General features: G+C 45.2%; 1 long non-coding RNA gene across 1 annotated transcript; it reads left to right on the forward strand.

Annotated features, from left to right (window-relative positions):
* The first annotated feature begins 5,485 nt into the window (after positions 1-5,485).
* On the forward strand, positions 5,486-8,391 carry LOC132712447 (uncharacterized). Its single transcript, XR_009623107.2, has 4 exons — positions 5,486-5,801; positions 6,969-7,015; positions 7,398-7,437; positions 7,545-8,391. It is a non-coding gene; the product is annotated as an uncharacterized LOC132712447 (long non-coding RNA).
* Positions 8,392-14,020: the final 5,629 nt, after the last annotated feature.

Here is a 14,020-nt window from a genome sequence, read left to right on the forward strand (position 1 = left end):
TCCAAGTGATAAATTACGGATTGAACTGAGGGAGGAAAATAATCTGCAGCCCTTTCATCTTTTTTTCAGACCCCTCTTGAGTCTCTTTCACAAAATCAAACCAAAGAGAGAAGCCATGGAAATCAAAATCATTCAGGAAATTAGACATATTCCCCAATGTAGGAATAAATGAAAAATAAAAAACAGAAAAGAAGGAGAGTGTTAGAATGGAGGGAGTGCAACTCCATCACCCTGAGTGACTTACGGATCATGGAAAACAAATTGAACAGAAGGAGCCACGTTGAAAAGCAACTTTGTATGTAATCTTTCCCTTCCACTGGTGAATATACCAATGAGATGGTCTCCTGGGCTGTAAAAGCTCTGTGGTTGTTTTCCATCCTGGTTCTCCAAACTCAGCTGGCATTTCATTCTCAGCTTCCCAGAGACTGAATGGGACAAAAGCAGCATCAGAGGCAGAAGCAGGAGGTCCATAATTCATGGGGTGAATCAATCAATCTGTTTCCTGTTTCTAAAGAAGAATTAGAAGAATTTAAAGGACTCTCACAAGGTGGAACATCCAGATGCTTTCCTGATTCAAACACAGAGAAACACTCAGCTTCACCTGGAAAGGAGAGAGACGTACATTCAAGAGCACAGACTCTGCCTGTACCAAACCTCCATATTTCTCTGCCCAAAGTCTCCCCTGGAGGATTCGGCCAAAGAGCAGAGCTGAAACTTTTATCATAATTCTCCCTCTCAGGAGGAATCCCTGGATAATTCAGCTAGTTCTTGGACTTGGAGATTGTTGGGAAATTCTCTGGAGGGAAATGAAAGGGAAATAATCCCCATGTGATTCAAAATAACAGGAGCAGAGATGGAATTAAATCGGTCATCTAGAATTGAGAGGTTTGGGATCCATGCTTCAAATTGGCCCCAGAGGGAATATACGACACCTGCGGCTGAAGAAACAAATAAATCTGATATTTGTTTGCATAGTGATGAAAGACAAAACTCCAGGGGCCAGTTAATGCTGGAGCCTTCCACAGATCTGAAATAGCTGCCAGCTGAGTTGGAACTAAAATTTACTTTATTTTGAAAGCTAATGCTCAAGGGTATCGCACAAAAGGGCTGATGCAATAGTGTGGCCAGACTCCAAGAACTTTAGTAAAAAAAAAAAAAAAACCCTAACTAGAAAAAAAACAAGTGAAAAGAGATGAAGAGATTAAACTTTAATGAAAAAGTAGTTATCAGAACTTTGCATAGTTGAAAAAACACACAGACAGACAAGGATTTCCGGTTGATGCCATGGCGATTCAGTTGGGGAAATGGCGGGGCTCTCACGAACCCCGCAAAAACCCCGACTGTCGAGCCGCCGCCGACAGGTCTGTGGACTGACCCTGTCCTGTAGAGACAGGGGGAAAGAGAGGGACCCCTTGGATGGCCAAGAGGAACGGGCAGGTTCCTCGGGGCCGGAGGCAGCCCTCTGAGTCAGTGGTGAGGGAATGGCAGCCGTGGCGGATGCCTTGAAGCCGGGGCCAACTGGAGAAGCATCGTGCTGGAGGAAGAAGGAAGAGAAAGAGTGAAGTGTTCAGAAGCCGGGTAAGTGAGACCCAACCCAGGTGGGAACAGCGCTTAAATAATGGATATTTACAAGTGTGCCCCTAGCCTTAATTAGCGGCTATAGACTATCGGGGCAAGAAGATTTAGTAAAATACTTTACAGAAGGAAAAGACCCATTAATGAATCATTGCTATTACCAATTTGGAATGATCGGGTGGTTTTTTTGGAAAGCTACAAAACTTTGAAAATCTTTCTTTTTCAAATGGGAATGGATTATCTTTGAAGAGAGAAAGAGGAAAGAGGCGATAAACAGGAACTTTTTAAAACAAGGGGAAAAGACAAGCAGATAACTATACAATAGACAGAATGGAGATGCCGTGACTCAGTCATGGCAGTCATGGAGTCGAAGCAGAGCCAATTTATGAGAGTTTTTATTCTATAATGGGCTTCAGTAGGCAAGAAACAGACCAGCATTTATAATACAACAGCATCTATTGACTTAAAACTGGAACTGAGGAACTGCAGGCAAATCCCTGTAATTGATACTCTGGGACCACACAGGGCCTCAACCAATCACAAGCCTTGAAAAAGCCCCATTAAGCTATTAGAAATGGTGTCTGCATTTAAAAACCCAGGCAGAGAATTTCTCCCCTTTCTCTGCCCTTAAATACCATCAAACGAGACTGCTGCTCAGGTCTGGACCTGAGCAGCAAAAACATAGGGAGCTGACAGAGGGATGTTGCCACAACAACAGCAACACACACACAACCCGCCCCCCCCCCAGCATCTCAACACAAAGGGAATCAAACTGGAGGCTGAGCAAGAGTTGCATCAGTGAGTCTTGCTCAGTCCTCTAGCTTAGCTGAGCTTCCATAGGAAGAGGCAGTCTTCCTCTTCCTATGAGAGATGATGGGGGGGCGGTTCCTTCACATTTGGGGTTGAGGGGCGGAGAATTGGAAGGAGCCGGGTCGTACAGTCATTCCAAGCAAGAGAGATGCGAGTTTCAAGGAAGGAAATCGTGTTTTTTCTCCCATAAAGTGAAGCTGCGCCTTTCCCGAGAGAGCCGAGCGGAGGATTTCCCCGGGAAAGTGGGGTGAGCCTGGGGAGACGGTAGGAGGAATCCCTGCAGATCCTCTCCGCCTCTTCCTGATTTAGCTTCCTTTTGGATTGGGGGGTGTCTGTGACCCCCAAGTCCTCGCTAGCTGTGGGGCTTCCCCTCCCCCCTTGGGATCCAGTGCAGGAACTCTTCCTTCGGCAGCATCTTCACCTGGGGAATGAAATGGGCGTCTGGGTCAGAGGCTTCCAGACAGGGGTGAAATGGGAATTTTGAGCAGTTTGGAGAACCGGCAAAGTCCACCTCTGCCTGGCCCCAGACTGGGGAGGGAATGGGGATTTTGCAGTATCCTTTCCCCAGGAGTGGGGTGGGAATGGAGATTTTGCAGTATCCTTCCCCTGCTGCGCCCACCGAGCCATACCACGCCCACCGACTCACGCCCACAGAACCAGTAGTAAAAAAAAATGAATTTCACCACTGCTTCCAGCCCCAGAGGAGGAATCCCCGGTTCTGCATTGTGGGGAGGAAGCGTTGATCTCGGACTTTGGGGGTTGGAAGGGCCAGAACCAGTGGCAGCAGCAACGGGAATTCTCCCTGCTTGAGCGTCATCGGTCTCCGGGCAGAGTCCTTGGGGGCTTCACCTGAAGGAGGGGAGAGAGAAGCGGAGAAAGTGGGAGAGGGGATCTTGGCCTGAGGAACCGCATGGAACTCTCTCCTGCATTGGGTGAAGTCAAGGGAAAGTCTGCCCGGAGACCGATGACTCTCAAGAAGGGAGAATTCCCATTGGTCCCCCTGTTCTTTCTGGATCCTCCCAATTCTGAAGTTGGAGGCAGCCCCATTCTGGGCTAGGCAGCCTTTCTGCGATCCCTTCGCTTTGCGGAGAGGGGGAACCGGCGGGAAGTTCCACTGCCTGAGCCAAAAGGATGTACAGGAGCTTGAGACAGATCGTTTTCTCAAGGGGGGGAGAGGGGGCTCCATTTTTAAAAGCCTATGGGAACCTGCATAGCAATAATAGCCTGCCCTCTCGTGGCCACTTGGAATGTGGCAGGCTTTAAGTTTAAGGTAAGTAAAAGGAATGGGGGTACAGAAGGGGGAAACGGGAGATGGAGTTGGGCTCCGAACCCTCTTATCTCACTGGAGGCAAAACGGGGTGCAAAGCCCATCAAGGTAAATGAAACCCTTTGCTTTAAAAGTCTTATGGAATGGAAATGGCCTGCCACCTGCTGGCCACCTGGAATATGGCAGGTGATGTAAAGAAACAGATATGATAATAAAAAAAGCTGTAAGCATAGCATGGCTAATTATGAGAAATGCTGCGTGATATTCTTTCCTGATGCTCCATCAAGTCCTTGTGTATGTTGAGACCTTATCAAACTAAGAGACTGAGCAGAAGAGATCTCAAAAACACAGAGAGTGACAATTATGGGGAGAAGCAACTTCTCCGTTTGGGATCCTGAGCTTCGTCTGGGAGAAGAGAGGCTGGAGAAAAGCATGGGAGCGAAAGTCACAGATAAACTGCTGGGGACTCTGTTCTACGGTAGTTGTGGTCCTTCCTGCCAGGACACTTTAATGTCAGCATTCCGAGTAATTCATCTGCCAAAAGCAGAACTCCAAGGCAGGTAGCTTCCTCAAAGAACATGTTTATTGGATACATCCTTTCGGCACAGCCAGTGAAAACCAACTCTAAATGTTGCTGGGGATTTTTGCCTAATTAAAGGAACAAATGTTTCCCTCCCCAGATGCCACCAGTCACATTGTCCAATGTAAGTAGCTGGCAGGCTGCTTGGTCACTCCTCCCCTCCTTCAACTGCCACCGGTTAGGATGATCTTGGTTCCCACAAGAAAACTTTTTGTTTTGACTGCAGTCAGTCGATCTACTTCCCCTTCCCTTCCCCCTTTCAGAGTTCGTGGCAACTATGAGGCAGCAAAAGATGGCTTCAGCCAGGCTCGCTTCAGAGTTGACACGCAGCTTCCGAGATCTGCAAGTGGGCATCACACACCATCTAGAGCAGTAGCTCTCAACCTTCCTAATGCTACGACCCTTTAATATAGTTCCTCATGTTGTGGTGACCTCCAACAATAAAATTATTCCTAAAACCATTGAAAATATGTGTTTTCTGATGGTCTTAGGCGACCCCTGTGAAAGGGTCGTTTGACCCCCAAAGGGGTCCCGACCCACAGGTTGAGAACCATTGATCTAGAGGCTACCATGTGAGGACAAGTCATGCATTGCAAAGTCTGCTTGCAGCTGGGAGACACTTCTAATTAATCTACCGGATCCGCTGCATGAATTGCCCCCGTGACATGTAGGAGAGACGGGGAGGAAGCTAACCACCAAAATTGCAAGTACACCAAGGAAGCAGTCAGATGAGGAGACCTGAACTCAATGGTAGCCTCACTTTGGAATGAATGAGAACATGCATTCAATTCCGCAGCAACTAAGATTGTTGGTGGAGTAAGTACAAAAATAGCCAGGGAAATGATTGAAGCCTGGGAAATGGGCGCTTTGTCAGTCAACAGGAGTGCTGATTTACCACCAATTTATCAGGTACTTAGGAACTAAGGAATCAGCAGCCAACGACTTAATAGTTGGCCATCAACACCCGAATCAACCAATGAAAAGCCACATGCAACCAGGCACCACATAAATACTATGAATGGGAGAGGCCAGAGCAGAGATTCTGGTAGAGAGACGTTCCCTGAGGATGAGTTAACCCTCGGAAGGAAACTCGGAAACTCTGATCCCGGTGACCGACCCAGATTGGACCCTGCAATCTGAAATCTTTTAGGGATGGGAAATACGACCATAAGTAGAATACTGTGGAAGTGTCCAGGGTCAGCTCAAGTCCATGAAAATTTACTCATTTCTCACTTTTACTCTTTCTAATATACCCCATAAATGGTTGAAACATCGTTTTCTTAAGGAGAAACTGCTGATGGTTACAGCAGAAATACAAAAACTGAATTGCTAAACACACAGACACAAAACACACAGTTATGTTTCATATTTTTTTAATTTAAGAAAAAGTTTCACGTTTCAAGAGAAAAAAGCAAGGAGGCCAATTTCTCTCTATGCTTCCTAATTTACAGGAAGACCATGGAAATTTCAAGGCTGAGGTCAGAAAAAGAGGAGCTCTCCAGCTGAAGAACAAGGAGCTTACGATGAACAATGTCCAACTCATTGCAGAAAAGGAGGAGCTCTGCAAAGGTTTGGAAGAGAAACTGAGCAAGGGAGCAATTTAAAATGAAGATTAACAACAGCAGAGATGCAAGCCCATCCTCCCTTGCCCAGAATATCTTCTCCTCCACCATTGGCCCTTTGCCTTGCTTTTTGGGTGAACTGGGGGGGGGGGTGGAGAGGATGAAGGGCAGCAGGAAGTCTCCCTTCTAGAGGAAGCCCAGAGATGTCCTCACCCACCCCAAAACCTATCTCCCTCCCTTTCCCGTATATCTCTCTTCCCCTCCTCCTGCCCCTTCTCTCCCACTCCGTCCCCGTCCCCCTCCTCCCCCCCTTTGCCCTCCTCCCTTCCCCCTCCCCACCCCTTCGTCATCATCCTCTGCCTCAGCAACATCCAGCCCTCCCTGAAAAGAGCAGGAGAAGTGCAGAATAACATCGTCTCCTTGCTCAACTTCTACACAAAAGAGAGGTCAACAACGTCGTTGTATTGTTGTATTGTTGCATTGTTGCATTGTTGTTTATATGTTTGTTTCTATTTCTTTTTAATCAATAAAAAATTTTAAAAATTAAAAAAAAAGTAAAAACTGGAAAAGTCTGGCTCTAAGAGGATCATGATCATCTGAAGCGTAAAAAAACTCACACAGCCTGTAATTCCCTGAGTAATGGCCGAATCAGATACCTCTAGATGGCAGGACCCAACTTTCCTTCCCAATATAAATGGATCTTCTGTGCAGCACAAGATTCCAAGAGTCTTTCAAAGGAAGGTCAAACTGGCCTTGAACTGAGCCGCTCCCTGCTCACCCACCCCAAAACCTATCTTCCGATTTTCCGAATGAAAATGTTCATGCTAGGACTTTCCCTTCTAGGTGCCAATCATTATTATAATATGACAGGCAGCTTTCTCAGCACATGTCATAAGACGTTGGCTGGGCTGTCCTGGCTCATTCTCAACTGCTACACTGAAGAAATGGCTGGAAACTTTTTTTATAGACTCAACAAAAAAGTCCAGCGGAGAAACAGAGGTAGGAGGCAATTAAAAGACAGAGGTATTATCTACTTAAGTTTAGCAGCAAGTGTGAAGAGATTAGATGCCAGAAATATCAGCTGGCACCTAAGATTTGAGAATAAAGAACCCAGATGGTGTAAGAATGATTGTCAATAAGTTTGTGTTTTTAAAGAAGTCTATTTTTTTTCTAGTGGTACCAGAAGAACAGCTGGACTTTGGCCTCTGGAGACACACGGAGGTATGTACTATATAGTTACAGCCAATATCTAGGACCCAAACCATGAAAGTAAACATGGCTCTTTCAGATGAGGGGGCCTGGATTAACTGGGCTTGAGGGTTTTCCCTGTGCTCAGGCCCAACTTCCTTACGATCTCCATGGCTTTTCAGCAGAAGACTTCATGGGCCGGCCAGTTGCTCCCAATATATGAAGGTCCTCTCCCTCAGCGGTCCATCACTCCCCCCCCCATATCCCTCATGTAAGCAGTCTAAATCTTCTGGGGAATGTTTTGAGTGTCCATTACTAAGTATGACAAATTTTCATATGATCATTTTATTAAGTGAAGGAATCAGGCTGAGAGATCAATTCTCTCCTATAACAAATAACCTTTTCTTTTAAGCAGGAGAGGCTAGCTGCAGGGAGCTGGAGGAGAGGCAGAGGAGGTGAGAAAGGGCCAGGTATTTTGAGGGAGTTTTCATTTTAAACAAGTTGGATGGTTGGAGTGAAAACCTGAGGAGGCTAATTTCGCTCTTGTCTTCCTCTTTTACAGAATAAATATTTTGGAACAACAGCTGCAGTTCGAGAGAGAGGAGTACAAGAGCCTCCTCTGCAGAGTTCTGCAGCACGCTGGGGAGAAACGGGAGCTCCTCACAGAGATTAAAACTCTCCAAGAACAGCTGGAGAGGTGAGAAATATTTAGAAGGGAATCCTTCCTTCCTTGCTTCCATGAATCGATGCGTTGGAGGAAGAGGTAGAACGAGAAAGAAAGGAATATAAAAGCTTCCTCTGTAGAGTTCTGCAACAAGCTGGCAAGAAACAGGAGCTCCTCACGGAAAACAAAAGACTGAAGGAACAACTGGACAGCTGAGAAACATTTAGTATCACCTATCATGAGAGGGCTAATTTCTGTCTGCTCATAATTTACAGAAATGCAATGTTATTTGAGGAGATGGTGCAGGAAAGAGGGCAGCTAAAAGAAGAACTAAAGGCCTTAAAATCAAAAACTTGAAGTTGAGCGAGGAGAAGGCGACCCAAATTTACACCATGGTATATTAAAGTCACTAACAGAGAAGCTCCTTTACAAAAAATGCTCATGTTATTATTGTATCATCATGAATAGAAAGAACAAAATCCTCTTTTTTGTCCCAATTTAATCTTCAAATAACTTTTTCTTTTAACCAGGAGAGGCTACACCTGAGAATTCGTTTCCTGTCGTAATAAGATGTGAGGGTGAGGATAGTGGAGGGTGGGTGAGCTGATTTAAATAGAAGGGAATATGCTGATCTATGCTGGTGCATCTATGCTCCCCTCCTTTCCCTCCTCACCAAGGAGAAATGATTCTCTGTCTCAGCCACATCCAGCCATCCCTGAAAAGGGACAACAGAAGAACATGGTCTCCTCGCTCAACTTCCATAGGTTGTTATTGCTTTATCTTGCTATTTCTCAGTTATTAATACAGTTATTATCATTAACACAGTTATTATTGTTATTATCATCATTATTGTCATCGTTATTTCATTAGTCCTGGAACTGACCAGACTTGAATGACCGGAGTGTCCAACAGTGGCTCATGTCTGCACTCTTGTCTTATCACTTCACAAGTGTGCAGCAGGGGAGCCCAAACACTGGGAGCTCCAGAACAAATCTTCCCAGCTTCATAAAACCGAGGCAGAACTCTGCAGGGAGCTGGAGGAGAGCCACAGGAGGTGAGAAAGTGCCAGGAATTTTTTAGGGAGTTTTAAGCAGGTTGGATGGTTGGAGTGAAAACCTGAGGGGGCTAATTTCGCTCTTATCTTCGTCTCTTACTGAATAACAGCTTGAATTGGAGAGACAGGAGTACAAGAGCCTCCTCTGCAGAGTTCTGCAACTAGCTGGGGAGAAACAGGAGCTCCTCGTGGAGAACAAAACTCTCAAGGGACAACTGGAGAGATGAGAAATTTTTAGAAGGGAATCCTGACATTCTTTCAAATTCATCCCTCCCTCCCTCCCTCCCTCATCTATCATGAGAGGGCTAATTTCTGCTTTTCTTAATTTACAGGAATTCAAAAATGTTGAATGAAATGGCGGAGGAGCGAGTTCAGTTAAAAAAGGAAAATAAAGACCTTAAAATCAAGAACTGGAAGTTGAGCGAGGAGAAGGCGACCATCCTGCGGAATTTCAGGGAGAGGCTGAGGAGGTGAGAAACACGTAGACAGCAGCCCTGACTGAGGGAGGGAGAGGACCAGGATTCCTTGAAGCCGCTTAGAACTGACTTTCTAAACAAATGAGATCTCCTCCAGCCAATCCTGATCCAGGAGGAGGACTTGAGGAACTTGGAAAAGCTCCCGAGGAATCCCAAAATGGATTGAAACATCTATTGTACTACAAATATCCCTAATTTTGTAAAATAAAGTTCCAAAAGAAGGAGAAAACTTACGAATGTCTGGCTCCTGACACTTTTAGTCCTACATGTATAAAGCTAGGTCTACTTTGAGGAGCTCCTGAAGGAAAATTTCCAGCTTGTGGAAAACAACGCAGGACTCTGGAGGGAACTGGAGGAGAAACAGAGGAGGTGAGAAATTTTCTGACAGCATCCTTGACTTTCATTGTTGGTCCAAATTTATCTCTAACCTTGTGATTTTTCTAGAGAGAAAGAACTGAGGAAGAACCTCTGCAGGTGAGTGATGTACAGAGACCAGCTGGTACCACTTAATAGTACAGAGTCCAAAAGAAACACAAGGGCAGACATTAGAACAATGGAAGACAAGAGAGAAACTCTTGAAGACGTGAAACCTTTGATGCTGCCATATAAACCGGAGAAGGAATGGCTGAAAGCTTCTGGGGAGAATCTCAAAGCCAAGAAAGCCCCACAGAGGCTTCTCCTCAGCCATCCAGAGACTCCCTGGCAGGAAGACTCTTCTGGCATCCCTGGTCAACCTTCCAAAGGAAGGTCCTGGAGCCTCCAGAGGGGTTGGCTGGATGTATCCATAATTCTTCTCCAAGAAAAAGGAGCAAAAACACCTCATTGAAATGTGCAGAAATGGAGGGAAGTATCTGTTCAAGCCATTCCAGATTGACAGACGTCTGTGGTGGAGATCCACACTCCATGCCTTGAGGTGATCTTCCTTCTGAGGGGATCCTTTGATGGAAAGTGAGGGATCTCCTCTTCCTTTTTCCTCCCATTGAGCACTGAAATGGCTTCTCCTCTTGCCTTTTTGGCTGCTGTTCCTCAGGCCTTTGAGGTCCCAATGGAGCTGGATAGGACTCTCCTTCCAGGTCACGTCAGACATCAGATTTGGCTCTGAATCATTCTCATCAACTCCCTGATAAAAATAAAGAAAAGCCCATTAAAATGCAAGAATGAGAGATCCGTCTATGTAAATGGTGTGTTTGTAGCATTGGGTTCCTGCATGGGGGATAGGGTTGGACTAGATGACCATGAAGGTGCCTTTCAAAGCTTACATTCTATGATTCTCTGAATGCCTGCAATACAGGTAGTCCTTGACTTATGACCATTCATTTAGCAAGGTTGAAAGTTATGAGAAAGCTGAGAAACGCAACTTAGAAGGCAGATCCTCACAGTGTCCCTGTTTAGGCCTGGAGACTGAACCACAGGAAGAACAGCTGCAGGTTTTGGGTCTGGCTAGTCTGAAGAAAAGAAGAATTAGGGGTGATGTGATAGCAGTATTTCAATATCTGGGAGGCTGCCACAAAGAAGACGGGGTCAAATTATTCTCCAGAGCTCCAGAGGGCAGGACAAGAAATAACGGATGGAAACTGAACAAAGAGAGAAGCAGCCTGGAATTAAGGAGAAACTTCCTAACAGGGAGGACAAGTGGCCCGTGGAACTGCCTGCCTCCAGAAGTTGTGGCTGCTTCATCCCTGGAGGTTTTTCAGAAGAAACTAGACAGTCACTTGTCTGAGATCATTTAGGTTCTCCTGCTTGAGCAGAGGGCTGGACTAGAAGACCTCCAAGGTCCCTTCCAGCTCTATTCTATTCTATTCTATTCTATTCTATTCTATTCTATTCTATTCTATTCTATTCTATTCTATTCTATTTTATTCTGGAGGTGGAGGCCTCAGACACAGCCGGTCCCCCATTTTCTGGGCTGCTCTCTCATCAGCCCCCAGGAAGATCAAGACCGTTAAGACAGGACGACCCCTGAGAATTTTATGAGTTGGTACATTCCAACGGCTCTCTGACTACCCAGAATCCCCCTGTCCAAGTGGTTCAGACTGAAGCAGCAGCAAAAACCCTCAGCTAATAAAAAAGTAAACACCGTTGCCATGACTACATCTCCAGGCATCCACCTTGAGATTTTCAAAGAGAATAGAATAGAATAGAATAGAATAGAATAGAATAGAATAGAATAGAATAGAATAGAATAGAATAACAGAGTTGGAAGGAATAGAATGGAATAGAATAGAATAGAATAGAATAGAATAGAATAGAATAGAATAGAATAGAATAGAATAGAATAGAATAGAATAGAAAATGCATAATAGAATAGAATAGAATAGAAAATGCAGAATAGAATAGAATAGAATAGAATAGAATAGAATAGAAAATATGGAATAGAATAGAATAGAATAGAATAGAATAGAATAGAATAGAATAGAATAGAATAGAAAGAATAGAATAGGAATAATAGAAAAGAAAATACAGACTAGGATAGGACAGGATAACTTTATTGTCACTTTAAATGTACACTAATCAGCATACATTAAAATGGAATTTCGTTGCATAGAGCTCTCAAAGGGCTGCCACCTCCAATATACACTACATAATCATGACGAAATAAATAAATAAATAAATAAATATTATGCATATATCCACATACACACCTATATTATCTGACACAGAGAAACATCACAGTCTCGTTCGGATGTGTACATGTACCTGGTGAGAAAAAGGCATCCTGAGTTTCCCAGGCGGAGGGCATCGGGAGTAAAGCCCCTACAGAATCAGGGAGTCCTGCTGGAAATCCTTGGAAACCCCCTCCCAGAGGGGAGCCGGAGTGGGTGGGTGGGGTCTCCAACAATGCTTCGATATCGATATCTAATTTATATTGTAAGCCGCCCTGAGTCTCCGGAGAAGGGCAGCACATAAATCGAACAAATAAATATACAACCTCTTTGGCCACTTTGGTCATTAAGTGAGTCCGGCTTCTCCCGTTGACTTGGATTGTCAGAGGCTGGCTGGGAAAGTTGGCTGGGAAACCTCTGGACCAAAAAGACTTTGGAATCCGATCTTTCCCTAAATGGTGGACCGGACCGGATCTCTCCTTCCCAGCTGCCCCGCCTGCCTCCAATGTCCCACCTCACCAAATAAATCTCCAAGGAAATTAAGTGAAGCGAGTCCGTTTTATGAGAGGAGTGGGCTAGAGGATCCAGGAGGGAAAGGGGGGAAGGAGGGGAGAGGGTGGACTGAGAGGGAGATGAGTGATCCACTTGATCCCTTTAACCTTGGAGAGAGAGATTGAAAGGTCCTCTCTTGGGTCATAATATTACAATATTAGCACTTAGCGGAACATTCTGTGGGCTCCGTTCTCCTGGGAGCCTTGGGGGGCCTCCCCTCCATCTTTCACCCCCCCCATTTCCTCTTTTCCTTCCAGACCTCTCGGGGTCTCTCTGTTAGCGCGTGTGAGGCTCCCTATGGAAAGGTCCACCGTTGCTGGAGGGGGCAGCCTGGCATCTGCCCACAGCTGGATCAGAGATGATGACATCACAGCACGTGTCATAAGACCTTGGCCGGCTGTCCTGCCTCATTCTCAACTGCTACCACTGCAGGGATGGCTGGAAATTTTTTTTATAAATTGAACAAAAGAGTCCAGTGGAGAAATAAAGGTAGGATACAACCAGTGGTGGGATTCAGAAAATTTAACAAATGGTTCTGTGCCCTAATGACCATTTTAAGTATAAAAAACGTTTCTTAAGTCTTATTTTGGGGGAATGTCTTACTTTAGAGCAGGTGGGGGGTGGGGCCTGTGGAGAATGAGAAGGAAGGAAGGAAGGAAGGAAGGAAGGAAGGAAGGAAGGAAGGAAGGAAGGAAGGAAGAAAGAAAGAAAGAAAGAAAGAAAGAAAGAAAGAAAGAAAGAGGGAGGGAGGGAGATTCCGACAGAATCGGGGTTGAAATCAGAAGGGGCTGACCAGGGGTGGGTTCTAAAATTTTTTACTACCGGTTCCCTGGGCGTGGCTTATTTTGTGGGTGTGGCTTTTATTTGCTCCTTGTACTCCTTGGCTTTGCATTTTTAACAGGTAATAAATTAAATTTCTGATGACGTAACAATGGCTCATAACTCACCTTTCTAGACAGCTCTTCTCATGTCTGAAAGCAAGATACTCTTCTCCATCTTTTCTCTGGAGGACCATTTAATCCAGAGCCTTTTAATTCCAGAAGTCCAAGTTTAAAGAAAGGACTTCTGGAATTAAAGCTCCATTTTTTAGCTAAAACTTAATTCACACTTGTTAGTTTTGCTTGAGCAGTGTGAACAATTGACAGTGGGATCCTCCAAAGCAGGGGTGGGTTCTAAATTTTTTACTACCGGTTCTGTGGGCGTGGCTTATTTTGTGGGCGTGGTCATGTGACTGGGTGGGCGTGGCTTGTGGTCATGTGACCAGGTGGCCATGGCTCTGTGTATAGGGACTTCTCAGAGGGCTGAAAAAAGTCATTTCTGACAGGTCCTCGCACTTTTGACTGGTCCTCACATTTATGCCCGTGCAGCATTCTTAACAACCATGTCACTCATTTCACAACTGCTTCTCTTCACCATGGTGACAAGATAGGGCAAAAAACGTAAAATGTGAAGACAGTCGTAAGTTTGAGGACTGGTCAAAAGTGCGAGGACCAGTCAAAAATAACTTTTTCAGCCCTCTGAGTAGTCCATATGCACAAAAGGACTACCCAGAGGGCTAAAAAAAGTGATGTCTGATAGGTCCTTGCACCTTTGACCGGTCTTCGCACATGACCGGTCATCATTTATGCCTTGCAGCATTCTTAACAACCGTGTCACTCATTTCACAACTGCTTCTCTTTACCATGGTGA

Source organism: Pantherophis guttatus, chromosome 15 (assembly GCF_059756535.1).
Source record: "Pantherophis guttatus breed Tessera chromosome 15, ASM5975653v1, whole genome shotgun sequence".
Lineage (NCBI taxonomy): Eukaryota > Metazoa > Chordata > Lepidosauria > Squamata > Colubridae > Pantherophis > Pantherophis guttatus.